The 15,579-nt window shown below is 37.7% G+C and overlaps 1 protein-coding gene and 1 pseudogene across 4 annotated transcripts in view; both read right to left on the bottom strand.

The window, feature by feature from the left end:
- The window catches only part of FAF1 (Fas associated factor 1), a 573,118-nt gene that overhangs the window by 476,805 nt on the left and 80,734 nt on the right, over nt 1-15,579 (bottom strand). The gene's annotated exons all lie outside the window — the stretch shown is intronic.
- Nucleotides 11,203-13,582, bottom strand: LOC111819662 (axin interactor, dorsalization-associated protein-like; annotated as a pseudogene).

Raw genomic sequence — 15,579 nt, 5'->3', positions numbered from 1 at the left:
GTCGACATGTCGTGGGGTTGTTAACCAATGTCATAAAACCATATGTGTACCAACTGTTTAATGAGAAACCATTTGTTCTGTAAACCTTCACCTAAAGTACAATAAAAATATTTTTAAAAAAAAAGAATGCTTTCATGAAGAAGAATGAACAGACCAAACAAGGAGCTAGCGGAAACTCATTTTATGGTTAGGACAGCAGATTTCTTTTCTCTCAGTTAGAAAAAAGGAAAGGCTATCAGGAAAAGAGGGGGTGGGTAAGACATTTGCTACTCAGTTGATGAAATAGGATTGGGGGACAACGAGGGGAGGGAGAAATGTGTATATAGAACGTCGTATTTCAAAATATGAAGCAAGTTAAAATGTGGTCTAACTTCAGAACAATTAATGTAGCAGGAAACAAAAAAAGAATCAATTGACTTGGAAAATGGGATAAATTTCATACTAATGGTCTAGTCACAGCATTACAATCCTAGAGGTATTTGAAATAAAATGAAATTCTAACATATTACTTGGCTCTACAGTCTCAATAAGGGAAATTATATTTACTGGTTTTCAGCTTTGAAATCACCTTCTGAACCAGTGGTTCTCAATAAGAGAATTACATAGATATCTTTTTTTAAGTATCAATGCTACCAGCCTACACACACAGAGATTCTGGTTTAACGAGTTTGATAGGGTTCAAACATCAGTAATGTTTAAAAAGCTCCCCAGGTGCTTCTAATGTGTAACCAGGGGTGACCTCCTCTGCTCTAGAGAACATGTAAGTATCATTTTGCTAAAAATTGAAAGTTAGTGAAAATGAGAATTCCTAGGCTGCACTCCCAGAGACTGAGTTTTTTAAAAGTTCCCTAGGTAATCCTGATGCAGGTAGTCCTGTTATAATGAACTTTTCCAGCATGAGAATAATTTCAGTTTTGATTCTGTACATGCTGTTTCCTCTGTTAGGAAGGCTGCTTCCAAATGTTTCCTCTTGGTGAACTCATCTTACAAGCCTGAAAACTTAGATACAGTCCCAACTTAAGTTTGATGGTAATTAGTTATTTATATGTCTAAATTAATCATTCCAAAAATCTATGTATCTTCTCTCCTCCCACTCCTCCACACTGCCATAAAAGGAACATCCAGAACAAGATTAATTCTTTGAAACATTATGGTACAAAACACTGGAGTTTGGAGTGAATACTTACTAGGACACATTAATAAATTGAAAGCATCCCTCAGAAAAATTCTTAGCCACACCTGCAGGTACTTATGCAGTACTAGGATCACTCTCCACAGGGCAAAAAACAAGCTCATCACCGTCCTCATCTTTCCCACTTACACAGCGGTTTCTGAACACCTGAATTTTATTTTATCTATCATAGAAGAATATCTTCAATACTAATAAACAATAAGAATCCTGAACTGAGGAACTATGCAACCTCTTCAATGTCATCTTTAACAGCTACAGAAAAAGTTCACTTGTGAGAATACAGAAGAAGTGTAACTTTTTAAGCTGGAAACACTGAAATTGGTAAGTTTTTGCTCTTAGTTGATATATTTGGAGACTATCTGTGATTTTAAGTGTATATTAATGGTGACTTCCCACAAAAGGCACTGTGTTAATAACTATTAAAGATAATAATGCTTAAGAAACAGTAAACATCTAAAATGTGCAAATCATTATACTGGCAATGATTATTCAACAAAAGATAAACATATACATTAACATAAACATTTTTAAGAGAAATTAAGTCCTATTTTCCTAAAAACATAATATAATGGAAAAGAAAATTCAGGCAACAAAACAAAAATGGCAAATTTACACTGCAAAAATATCTAAAACAGAAGACTGAGTTCTTATATTTTATTGCTAAAAACACGTTAATGCATTGATTTTGAAATTTGGCTAAGAGGTATAGAATCAGGACTCATAAATGCCCACCAGATTTGACAATTAGGATATCACTGTTAACTTCACCTGGAAACCCTTATTTACCTTGTTAGGACACAATTCAAATACCTTCGTAAGTATCTAAAACAACACAGGACCAACTAATAAACGTATGAGGCAATCAATTTGAACATCAATAATAATGTCTATTAAAAAAAAAACCTTTGCCATCAAGTCAATTCAACTCATAGCAACCCTATAGGACAGAGAAGAACTGTTCCATACGGTTTCCAAAGAGCAACTGGTGGATTCAAACTGCTGAACTTTTGGTTAGCAGCCACAGCTCTTAACCACTGCACCACCAGGGCTCCAATAATATTTATAATTGGTTTTAATACATTGAATAAATAAAAATCCATGAACCCATGGTGATTCTTAAAAAAAAAAAAATGGTGGGAGGGAGGAAAGCTCTTCCTTTGAGAATAAGTGTAGAAGAAATGATGGAATTAAACAACTATTTGCCATTCCCTACGTAATGCTTCATTCAGAGAAGGATCATCAATAGAGGCTAAAACCACGCTGTTGTTGAGAACAGGATGTTATTAGCACAATACCAAAGAATCACCTCCAGATTACTTGCTAATTTGCCAAATATTCACCACCTAAACCAAGTGAGCAAATTAAGCATCACAAATAGTGAGACAAGGTGACACGGCTTCCAACTGGTAGAGGAGGAGATAGAGGAACAAGTCAAATGACACTATGAAAAATAATTGGACAAGTCCAGAATGCACAACACTCTATTAAACTATCCCAGACTCAATGTAACTTCCCCACCTAATTAAGAAGGAGACTCTTCCAAACTAAAAGAGACAAGAGACACAACTATCAAATGCCATATATGAACTGCAATAGGATCCTTGTTAGAGGGAAAACGTTATTAAAACTGTTCTTGGCACAACTGAGAAAACTGTGCCACAAACTGGAATTACTAATTTTTCCTAGGTGTGAGTATTATATTATGGTATACAGAAAATTGTCCCCATCATTAGGAGTTGCATGCTGAAATATTTAAGAGTGAAGTGTAATGATGTCTATAACTTAATTTCAAATGACAAAGCAACAAACATACATATGTACTCAGAGAAAATAAATATGGTAAACAATAATTCTTGAAATCTAGGTAGAAAGTATGTAAGTATTCATTGTACTGTTCTTTTAACTTTTTTGTATGTTGGAAACTTTTCATAATAAAAAATTGAGGAGGAAATGAAAAGATCATTTCTTTCTACCTTAAAAAGATAAAATTTATTTCATCTGAAAATGACTCTTAGTAACTAAACAGCAGAACAATGAAATCTGCCAGGTTTCACAATAAGTTTCAGTAAGTTCACATCAAAAACTAAACATAGACAGATAACAAAAAAACACGAGTACCTACAGGCACTGGAGAAACGTTACCTGCTCCTCTCATATCACCACCCTCCTACTGAGCAGTGTTAAACTTTATCCTTTTACTATATCACTTATCCTACACACACTTATGTATACACATACACAAGCACACAACATATATGTATACAGGAATCCCTCGGTAGAGCAAATGGTTAAGTGCTCAACTACTAGCTGAAAGGTTGGCAGTTAAAACACACCCAGAGGCACCTCGGAAGACAGCCTTGAAAACCCTATGGAGCACAGCTCTACTCTATAGGGTCGCCAAGAGTCAGAATTGACTTGACAGCAACTAAGAACATATAAATATGCATGTATGTGTGTTTATGTGTGTGTTTATCATTCAACAGTTTGAATGTCCCTGTTAGTGTTGTCACTGTTGTTGTGTGCCCACTCTACAGTCTATGAATTCGAAGATCTCCAAGGCTGTAATAGACTGAGAAAAGTGACTGGCAGGATAAACTACAGAGCCAACTTCGAAAAAAAAAATATTTCTAACGCACAAAGCAAGGACAAAATGTACTGGACACAATTCTTAACCCTTCCCTGTATCCATGCCATGCAACTTTGCAGTTCCTTCCACTAAAGTCTATTTCCTTATCCAGTGATATTGGACTTAGTCCTATTACTTGATTCTGTAATGAAGTATGATCAGAAGTAACATTAGAGAATTCTGAGCCCATGTCTTCAGAGGTATCATGAGTTTCTGCTTGCCTTCTTACATGTGTCATCATTATGGGAAAAGCTTCCTCCTGGGTTATCTGCATTTAGAGGGCTTCAGAATACACAAGGAACATATGTGAGGCCAACCTGCTAAGGATCCAAGTCCAATTACACTTCCAACTTGAAGCAGAGCCACCCTGATAAACAGCCTAGATCAGCTAACTCCTAGCAAATGCCTGGATGAAAATAAATAATTGCTGCTTGAGGCCACTAAGTTATGGAATAGTTTGTTACACAACAGTAACATTAGTCTGGGGTAAAATGCTATGCCTAGGATTTACATTAAAGAATCAGTGTAGCAGTACTATGCAGTTACAAAAAGAAATGAACAATTGTTCTATATAATAGAATGAAGAGATCTCCAGGATATATCCTTAAGTGAAAAAAAGCAAGGTACAAGAAAGACTGTATAATATGCTACTATTTATTTAATATTGATGAGAATATAAAAACATAAACATATTTACTTCTATAAATTTACACGGGAAATAAATGATTTTTTTTTTTTTTATTACCTATAGGGGAAAGGAGGGAATGGGCATAAGCTAGAATAGAAGCTAGACCACTTTCAACATGCCTTAATTTGTAGTTTTGACTTTGTAACCATATAAATACTTTACATTATTATGCAACAAAATATTTTTAAAAAACAATCTGAAGATGAAGTAACATGATGAAGATTTACTCTCCTGCCTAAAACAAATTTAAAAAAAATGTATGGCAAAACAGTTTTTAGCCACTAGTTAACAAGGCAGCCCAGGTCAGTGATCTCTGAGAAAGATAAAACAAACAAGGTGAGCCCTACCTTTGCCTCAGCTCATTTCCTAGAGAGTTAGCTGGAAAATAAACCAAGTCTGGCGGTCTCTTTGAGTTGAGAAGACAGTATTGAAAATTCAGGGAAGTCACAGCGAACACCCAGCGGTTCCACAGGAGAAAAGACCTGGCAATCTGCTTCCACAAGGATTATAGCCTAGAAAACTTATGAGGGCAGTTCTACTCTGTCACATGAGCTTGCTATAAGTCTAAACAGACTTAACAGCACCTAACAACAACATGGTGACTAGAATATCAGGGCAGAATACTAAAGAGTTGAAAGCTACACAGAGTGGAGGGAGCTGCACAGTGACAGAACTCCAGAAATCTGCAAAGTGTTCTGCTCAAATTGCAGCTGAATAATGACTGACACATGCATATGAAGAAACTACTCCAGGCTGAGGGAGAAATCATCAAAAGGATTAAAGGAGGTAATCTCCAGAATTAACACAAAACAGAGAGTATTTCTTGTTCTGTTCCCACCAGCCAAAACAAAAATACTTCATAAGAAATGAAACATTAGGTAGAGTATTCAGAAGAATATTGCCTAAATGTTGTTGTTGCTGGGTGCCATCAAGTCAATTCCAACTCAAAGCAACCCCATGTGGCAGAGCAGGACTTCCCCATAGGATTTTCATGGCTGTAATCTTTATGGAAACAGATCACCAGGTCTTTCTCCCACAGAGCCACTGCGTGGATTCAAACTGTCAACCTTTTGGCTAGCAGCCGAGTGTTTAACCATTGCCCCACCATGGTTCTTTACTGTCTCATTAGAGGAGGAAAACCACTCTTAAACTAAAGGCTGTTCTGCTGCTGCCTAACAAAACTTAAAAAGAAGGCTCAAAAAGATCAACTATTACCCAAGTAACTTAACTACATCCCAGAACAATGCTCAAAAATATTTAAACCCATTGCCGTCAAAAGGAATACAGAAGTATCCTGCACTCAGCAAGGTAAAATCCACAATATTTGGCATCCAATAAAAAATTACCAAGCATGTAAAGAAGCAGAAAAATACAATCCACAATTATGGGAAAAAAAAAAAATCAACAGAAACAGATCCAGAAATGATATGATAGAGTCAGTAGATGAGGTCATAAAAAGTTATTATAACTATATCCCATGTGGTCAACACAGTAGAATAAAGCATGAGCATATTAAGGAAAGACATGGAATATATGAAAAAGACCCAACTCAAACTTCTAGAGATGAAAAATGTCTGAGAAAAAGAAACAAAATGAATGGGCTTAACAGCAGATAAGACACTGCAGAAGAAAAATTAGTGAACTTGAACACACAGTTTCTATGCACAGAAACTACTGAAAACAAAGCAGAGAGAGAAAAAACTGGGAAAAAAAATGAAAGAGGAGCAGTGATCTGTGGGACAACTTCAAGCAGTCTAAAATACATGTAACTGTACATGTGAGGGGTAGAGATAACCAAAAAAAATTTGAAGAAATAATGCCCAAAATTTTCCAAATTTGTAAGAAAACTATAAAATGACATATCCAAGAAGTCAATGAATCCAAAGGATAGGAAACTTTAAGAAAACTACACTGAAGCACCTAATAATCAAATTGTTTAAAATGAATGATGAAGAGAAAATCTGAAAAGCAGTCGAATGAAAAAGATACAATATATACAGAAGAACAAAGATGACTGACATCAGGCATTTAGTGAGAAACAATGCAAGCCAGAAATAGAGCAACATCTTTAAAGTAATCTTCAAAGTATACAGCATAGTTCCGCTATAATGGGACATATGCTGTAGTAAAGGATTAACCTTACCCAGAGAGTAGCCTGGCTCCTGGGAAGTAATGTCTAGCTCTTGGAATGCCCTGCCTGATAAAAGTCTCTGTTTACCTGAGGGCCTTGGGCCATGCAGTATCAGCTCAACCCCTGGAAGAGTTGGGGACTAAGGTCAGCCATAGTCAACCGCATCTATGTGATCAAGCCCCAGTAAAAACCAAGGATTGAGTAAACTTCACTGGTTGGCAATACTCCAAGAAAACTGTTACACATCGTTTCTGAGAGAAGTTAAAGTTGTCCACAACTCGACTGGGATAGGACAATTGGAAGCTTCACACTTGGACCTCTCCTGGACTCCACCCCATGTGCCTCTTCCCTTGGCTGATTTTAATCTGTATCCTTTCAATGTAATAAACCATTTAAAAAAAAAAAAAACCATTGACATCAAGGCAATTCCAACTCATAATGTTCCTACAGTACAGATGAGAACTGCCCCATAGGGTTTCCAAGGCTGTAAATCTTTACGAAAACAGATTGCCACATCTTTCTCCTGCAGAGTAGGCAGGTGTATTCAAACCACTGACCTTCCAGTTAGCAGCCGAGCACTTTAACCACTGCATCACCAGGCTCCTAATAAACCATAACCATGAGTATAAGAGCTTCTGGTTGGTTCTGAGCACTGCTAGTGAATTCTGTTGAATCTGAGGGTGGTCATGAGGACCCCAAAATGTGCAATTAGTGTCAGAAGTGAAGGTGGTCTTAGGAACCCCCTAATCTTTGCATATGCATACCTAAAATTTACAGCATTATGTGTAATCACACACAGGGCTTATGGGAAAAGTGGGGTTGGGGCACAACACTCAAAAATATGATTGGAGACACATTAAAAAAAAAACACAGAACACGAATAACATTAAATGGTTAAGAAATACGTAAGTACTACAATACATATGGCACTTTACCTTAAAAGAGACCTGAAGTTTGCTTATGGGAGTAGGCATTGGAAGAGTTGTACCTTGTGAATTATTATGAAGTGACGGAAGACAGGTTATCTAAAATCAGACAGAAAGTTGCAATGCCAGATGTGGATGGGTGTGGCTCATAACACTGTGAACTGAAGTAGCTGGTACATGTTTGAGCTATGTGCCAATGTGCATTTTGTGTACTGCTACACAGCTCAGTTCAGCTGGAAGCAACTTTCTGCGTTCACCTAGCGTTTCCCATAGACAAAAGCATACATAAGCAAACACAAATTTGCATTATGCTCAGAACGTTCCCTATTATACACAATCATGTTGGAACAAATTCACATTTCAAAACAACATCAAACTAGAACTGACTATAATCAAAGAAAAAAATTGTCAACCTAGAGTTCCAGACCCAGCAAAAATAACTTTAATAAAAAAAGAGAAAAACTTTTTCAGACACGCAAAAGCTAAAAAAAATTTGTCAACAAAAAATATGTACTGAAAGAAATGTTAAACGAACTCCTTCAGGAAGAAGGAAAATGATACCAGATGGAAATCTGGATATACACAAAGGAATAAAGAGCTCCAGAAAGGACTGCCCAAACCAAACGGGGAAAAAACCCCCAGCTGCTTTCACTCACGTGAAGGAAAGCAGCTCTGCCAAAGGCAGCAATAACTTCGTGCAAGAAACCTGAGGGGAGTTGCCTCCCTATACAGCAAATTCTGGTTATCAGAAAGGGATGAATATGCTTTGGGAAAAAAAGGAGTTTTACAGTGTAAGCAAACATCTACCTTCTGATACTTCTTACGGTGAATTACTATATAGCTCCTAACATTTTCAATGAAATTTATTTTTTCCCCCTTAAATTCATTATACTTTCCAAAAGCTACTGGGTTGTAATTCCTTGTTAAGTTTAAAGATCCTGTACTTTCCACTTCTGATTATTCTTAGTGATGATTTCAAATCTTACTGCACAGTGAGGGAAGCTATAAATAACACAATAAATCAATGGTAGACACTGGATACTCACTTATTCTATGATTCATATTCCTGTTGAAAAGTTTTTTCATTTTTTTGGGAGCAGTGAAAAATTAAAATTTTGGAGAGTTTTTAGGAGTCAAATATCTATTTATAAAGGCTCCTTTTTTTAATTTGAGTACATTTTTTTAAAAAAAAACACCAAAATGAGGCCCTAGTCATTGTTGCCAACTAACATTTAGAATACAGATAGAAAAATATCCCCTTCCATATAGCAAAACTCACTCAAGTATGGCTAGAACTAGCTGAAAAGCCCAAATCAGGTAACTGTTAGTCAGTCCTCCAGCTCTTTCTGCATAATATAAAATTTCTAGGGAGTTTATCTGGATATTGTAGATTACAGTTCTGTAAAGAAAAAAAGTGAATGTCATGTCTTTTAAAATGGTTACTCTGTATGACCGGTGGGCAACCCAGTGGCATGTGAGTGGTTGTATGGTTTAATCAGAAATACGAGATATAAACTGACAACCCTAAGGTAGGTCTATGAGGCACCATTTCCTCAATACCAAACTAGCAGGTATTTTCCATGCTTACCTGTAAAATTCCAGTAGGAAAGGACAGACTCAGGCTTTTGGTATATTTATTTCATCACCCCTGCTTCAATTTGTCTGTATTGTTTTTGTTCATCTTTTTTATTTATGTGTTTGTTTTTCCTTTCAGAAGCATCCCCGCTGGCTAGATCCTAAGTGTTCTCTTGTCTCCTATTTCAATTCCTCTCCAAGGAATAAGGAGGGGAATTATAAAATCAATTCTATGGCTGGAATCTGTGCAGTTTTAAGTTTTTTGATACTCCTAAAAGGATAAAACGACAAAGCTGAATGGGATCTCTGGTTGCAATACAGAGCTATTCTTCTTTAATCAGATTGTTATTTTGTTGTTGTTGTTAGGTGCCCTCGAGTTAATTCCTACTCATAGCAACCCTATGTACAAAAGAACAAAACACTGCCCTGTCCTTCACCATCCTCACAATCATTGCAATGTTTGAGCCCATTCTTGCAGCCACCTTGTCAATCCATCTTGTTGAGGGTCTTCCTCTTTTTTGCTGACTTTCTATTTTACCAAGCATGATGTCCTTCTCCATGGACTGGTCCCTCCTGATAACATGTCCAAAGTATGTGAGACAAAGTCTCACCATCCTTGCTTCTAAAAAGCATTCTAGCTGTACTTCTTCCAAGACAGATTTGTTTGTTTTTCTGACAGTCCATGGTATATTCAATATTCTTCGCCAACATCATAATTCAAAGGCATCAATTCTTTTTCAGTCTTCCTTATTCACTGTCCAGCTTTCACATGCAGATAAGGCGATGAAAAACACCATGGCTTGGGTCAAGCACACCTTCGTCTTTAGAGTGATATCTTTGCTTTTTAAAGAGATTTCTCGCACCAGATTTGTCCAATGCAATGTGTCATCTGATTTCTTGACTGCTGCTTCCATGGACATTGACTGTGGATCCAAGTAAAATGAAATCCTTGACAACTTCAAACTTCTCTTCATTTATCGTGATGTTGCTTATCAGTCCAGTTGTGAGGATTTTTGTTTTCTTTATGTTGAGGTGTAATCCATACTGAAGGCTTTGATCTTCATCAATAAGTGCTTCAAGTCCTATTCACTTTCAGCAAGCAAGGTTGTGTCATCTGCATATCACAGGTTGTTAATGAGTCTTTCTCCAATCCTGATGCCATGTTCTTCTTCATATAGTCCAGCTTCTCGGATTATTTGCTCAGCATACACACTGAATAAGGATGGTGAAAGAATACAACCCTGAAAGATGTGCACCTTTCTTAACTTTAAACCAGAGTTTAAACAAGCAGTATCCCCTTATTCTGTTCAAACAACTGCCTCTTGGTCTATGTAAAGGTTCCTCGTGAGCACAATTAAGTATTCTAAAATTCGCATCCTTTGCAATGTTATCCATAATTTGTTATAATCAGTGGGTAACACAGTGGCACATGAGTGGTTATATGGTTTAGATCAGAACTATGAGATATAAACTGACAACCCTAAGGTGGGTCTATGAGGCACCATTTTCTCAATACCAAACTAGCAGGTATTTTCCATGGTTACCTATAAAATTCCAGTAGGAAAGGATAGATTCAGGCTTTTGCACAGTCAATAAAACATAAGTAAACATCTTTCTGGTATTCTCTGCTTTCAGCCAGGATCCATCTGACATCAGCAATGATATCAGCAATGATATCCCTTGGTCTACATCCTCTTCTGAATCTGGTTTGAATTTCTGGCAGTTCCCTGTCGATGTACTGTTGTAACCACTTTTGAATGATCTTCAGCAAAATTTTACTTGTGTATAATATTAATGATATTGTTTGATAATTTCTGCATTCGGTTGGATCTCCTTTCTTTGGAATGGCTACAAATATAGATCTCTTCCAGTTGGTTGGCCACGTAGCTGACTTCCAAATTTCTTGGCATAGACAAGTAAGTGCTTCCAGTGCTGCATCCATTTGTTGAAACGTCTCAATTGGTATTCCATCAAGTCCCGGAGCCTTGCATTCAGTGCAGCTTGGACCTCTTCCTTCAGTACCATAAGCTCTTGATCATATATATGCTACCTCCTGAAATGGCTGAACACTGACCAATTCTTTTTGGTACAGTAACTCTGTATTCCTTCTTTTTTTTTTTTCCTTCCAGTCTTGCTACATTTTAATAGTAGGTTTTTTAAGGGATAATTTTTTAGGTCTTGTCAGCAATGTCAAACAGAAGGTACTGAGTACTCCACTGGATAGTGTGCTGCTGTGCACCTGAGAAAGTTTACACGACATGGAGAAGATGTGGTTCTTGCCCCTTAAGGAGCTATAGTCTGGGAATCTGACAATTTGTAGTCTAAGACTTGAGTGAACAAGGAAGTAATTTATTAAGGCAAATTCTTCACTCCCTAGAGCTACTGTGGATTGAACTAATTGAACTAAGAATTTGAACTAATCCAATCAAACTGACAGACAAGACTAAATTTGGCTGAGAAGTCTTCCAGGCTCACAGAGTTTTTATTAACATCTATCTAGTAAAGAGAACTGACCTAAGAGACAACTTAGAGTGAAGACTACATCTTTTGAAGTGCAAGGGCTGAAACAACTTATTGTGGTTAAGTTAAAAAACAAATATAGTGAATGGTATGACTAGGATTACACTAGTTTAAAAATAGGCCAAGTACTGACACTGCATTCCCCTCATGCTAGCTAGCATTGTTCATTTAAAATAGTATATTAAAATATGTGGGTTCTACATCTAACCCACAGAAAGTCCACCAAAAATCTTAGAGTTCTGTGTATCAAATATCCATCTTACATGTACTATGAAAGTTTTATTTATGCCCCATTATTAAGTCTAAAGTAATGTAAATAGTCAAATTATAATAAGCTAATAACCTGCATATTTTCATAGGGATGAATGTCAGTATATCTAAATATGAAATAAATGGCAGTCCTATCCACCTATATGAAAAAAAATAGAATATCTTTCCAGATTTGCATACTTACCACTATAAGAAGAGGTATGCAGGTTTTTAAGGTTTCACAATGTTATCAGAAAAACAGCAGTGATTCCTGTAATATCTCATTAGCATCTGACTCAATTATTCTCAGATTATAAAATTTAGAAGACACTAGAGACCACCTGTTGGCTACCTTATGGTAGCTGAATACTCATAAAAATGTGTAATTATTATGAGATGATCCCTATGTGAAGCCTAGAATCGTTATCAGGAAGAATAACAATGTGATAGAGAACGAATAATCAACACGACTAAAACTATGCTCACTTTTCATAAAAAACAACCTGGTCACCTGAAAAATTGCTGCTACAGTTTGGGGCACACTCCCATAGGGGATCCTGATCTGACCAATGCACACTACTACTAAACAGGAAAACTAGCCACCTCTGAGGAGCAGCCTACAAATTTCCTTCTTTGGCAGCATAAGTGGTCCAATTTCCTCCTGAAGCAGCTTCATACTATCCTACCCACAGCAACCCAAAGTTTGAAGTTAACTCGAAAACCAAAACAGCATACTGGCGCAGAAGTGAACAGATGTATAAACTCTAGCACATTCTCACTGCTATAGCAAGTCTGAAGACGAGCACGTCCTACGCTAAGTGTTGTTTCATGAAGCAGGGTAGGAATAGTGGTAAACTGGAAAACAGACTATTAATTGCACACTTAATAGAAAGTAAAAACATGTTTCAAAATCTACAGCAAACCCGTATCCAAAGGAGTCTTACACGTCATTGATGTGCTGTCTTTAAATTCCGCGGTACAGCTGTACAATGAATGACTCGCTCCAGCCTACTGGCATGGGCACAGCTCACTTCTGGCCTGTTTAAGGGTGAATATGCTACATAGAGCTATGATGGTTTCTACTGAATGGTAAAATTCACAGAAGTTCCAGGGTATTCATGACAGATCATCCCTTGTGCAAAGTTTGATGTAGATGAAGATGAAGTGGTTCCTTGGTCAACAGCTGCAATTTCTTTCTTTTAAAGTCAGTAGGTTTCTTGTTCTATTACAATTCGCCCAGGTTTAATTTCATCCATCTCCATGAAAGCAAAACACCTGGTGCTGGTGAACCTTTTTTCAGGCTTGCCGTGTTTAAATTCAGAGAAGATACCTGCACATTTGGTTAATTTTTTGACATGCTTCTGCAGCTCAATGTCCACATTAAAATGAACATATGTATCATCTTTTCTTGAAGTCACGGGAGTATCTAGCACAGGAGTTAAATCTATGCCATTCAGATCCTTTACACTAACTGTGATATAGGGGTCAATGCACTGCCCAGCATCTTTCAGACCAATTTTCTCAATCCTGATTGTGAGTAACGTCATTCCTGGTTCTGATGGCAACTGTGGTGTCTTAGTTATCTAGCACTACTCTAACCGAAATACCACAAGTGGATGGCTTTTAACAAGAGAAATGTATTCTCTCACAGTCCAGTAGACTACACGTCCAAATTCAGGGCATCAGCTTCAGGAGAAGGCTTTCTGTCTCTGTCGGCTCTAGAGGAAAGTCCTTGTGATGCATCAGTCTTCCCTTGGTCTGGGAGCATCTCAGTGCAAGAACCTCAGGTCCAAAGGACGCGCTCTGCTCCCAGAGCTGCTTTCCTGGTGGTATGAAGTTCCCATGTGTCTCTGCTCACTTCTCTCTTTTATATTTCCAAAGAGACTGGATTAAGACACTATCTAATCTTGTAAACCTCATCAGCATAACCTCATCACAGTGATAGAATTTACAACACATAAGGAGATCACATATAAACTCATCATAGTGATAGAGTTTACAACACATAAGGAAATCACAGCAGATTATACAATCATACAATACTGGGAATCATGACCTAGCCAAGTTGCTACACACATTTTTGGGGGGACACAATTCAATCCGTGACATGTGGTAAAAAAGTACCAGGAACTCTAGCAAGAAAAGAAATCAGGAGACCCTGCTCCAGCATCACCCTCTTTTTCATCTTCTTCAAATTCCAAATTCTCTTCTTCACCAGGTGCTAAAATTCTTCTTAATGGGACAGGCTGAACATCAAATGGGAATTCTTTATTATATATGTAAGAATATTCTTTAGGACTGGTTCTAGCTTCTTCGGATTCTCCAGTTTAAATTCTTGGAACTGTGCGGACCGTAAAGCTGCACTTCGTAATTCTCAGCATGTTGCAATTTTGCCTATGGTTTTCTTTTGTTCTTCTGTGAATTCAGAATTACTGTGTTGAGCTTGCGCCTCTCTTTGTAAATGTCTTGTTATTATCTGATACTCATCTATCACCTCCACCAGCTGGCCCCAAGAGTTGAAGTCAGCGCCTCCCCAAATCTAACGCCCTAGCACTGCAGCAGATGCCGGGTCACCTCTGACACGGCTAGTCTCCACCCTGCCCCCTCCCACCTCTACCGCACCAAGGTTGGGCTCTAGGGCGCCATCCTCCCAGGCCTGGCCTTCACATTAACAAGGCCAGAAGAAACCACTACAGTCACCACCATCACACGGCAAGGAGCCTCCTAAGCCCATTTGCCACCACAGCCAAACTTTGTGGCTCCGAAGTCTCTTCCATCTTCTTTTGATGCTTCCTGTGTCATTTAATACCTTCCCTGTAGAATCCTTCAGTATTGCATCTTGAGGCTTGAATTTTTTCTTCAGTTCTTTCAGCTTGAGAAACGCAGAGTGTGTTCTTCCCTCTTGGTTTTCTATCTCCAGATTTTTGCACATTTCATTATTATTACTTTGTCTTCTCGAGCCACCCCTTGAAATCTTCTGTTCAGCCCTTTCACTTCAGCATTTCTTCCTGTTGCTTTAGCTACTCTACATTCAAGAGAAACTTTCAGAGTGTCTTCTGACATCCATTTTGGTCTTGTCTTGTCTTTTCAATGACTCTCTTGCTTTCTTCATGTGTGATGTCCTTGATGTCATTCCATAACTTGTCTGATCTTCGGTCATTAGTGTTCAATGCATCAAATCTATTCTTGAGATGGTCTCTAAATTCAGGTGCAATATACTCAAGGTCATACTTTGGCTCTCGTGGATTTGTTCTAATTTTCTTCAACTTCAACTCGAACTTGCATATGAGCAATTGATGGTCTGTTCCACAGCTGGCCCCGGCCTTGTTCTGATGATATTGAGCTTTTCCATCATCTCTTCCCACAGACGTAGTCGATTTCATTCCTGTGTATTCCATCTGGCGAGGTCCATGTGTATAGTTGCCATTTATGTTCCTGAAAAAAGGTATTTGCAATGAAGTCATTGGTCTTGCAAAATTCTATCACGTGTGATCTCTGGCATCATTTCTATCACCAAGGCCATATTTTCCAACTATCAATCCTTCTCTGTTTCCAACTTCTGCATTTCAATCGCCAGTAATTATCAATGCATTTTGATTGCATGTTTGATCAATTTCAGACTGCAGAAGTTGGTAAAAATCTTCAATTTCTTCATCTTTGGCCTTAGTGGTT

This window comes from Trichechus manatus, unplaced genomic scaffold, assembly GCF_000243295.1.
Source record: "Trichechus manatus latirostris isolate Lorelei unplaced genomic scaffold, TriManLat1.0 scaffold00015, whole genome shotgun sequence".
Classification (NCBI taxonomy): domain Eukaryota; kingdom Metazoa; phylum Chordata; class Mammalia; order Sirenia; family Trichechidae; genus Trichechus; species Trichechus manatus.
This window is presented reverse-complemented; position numbering and strand designations above follow the sequence as displayed.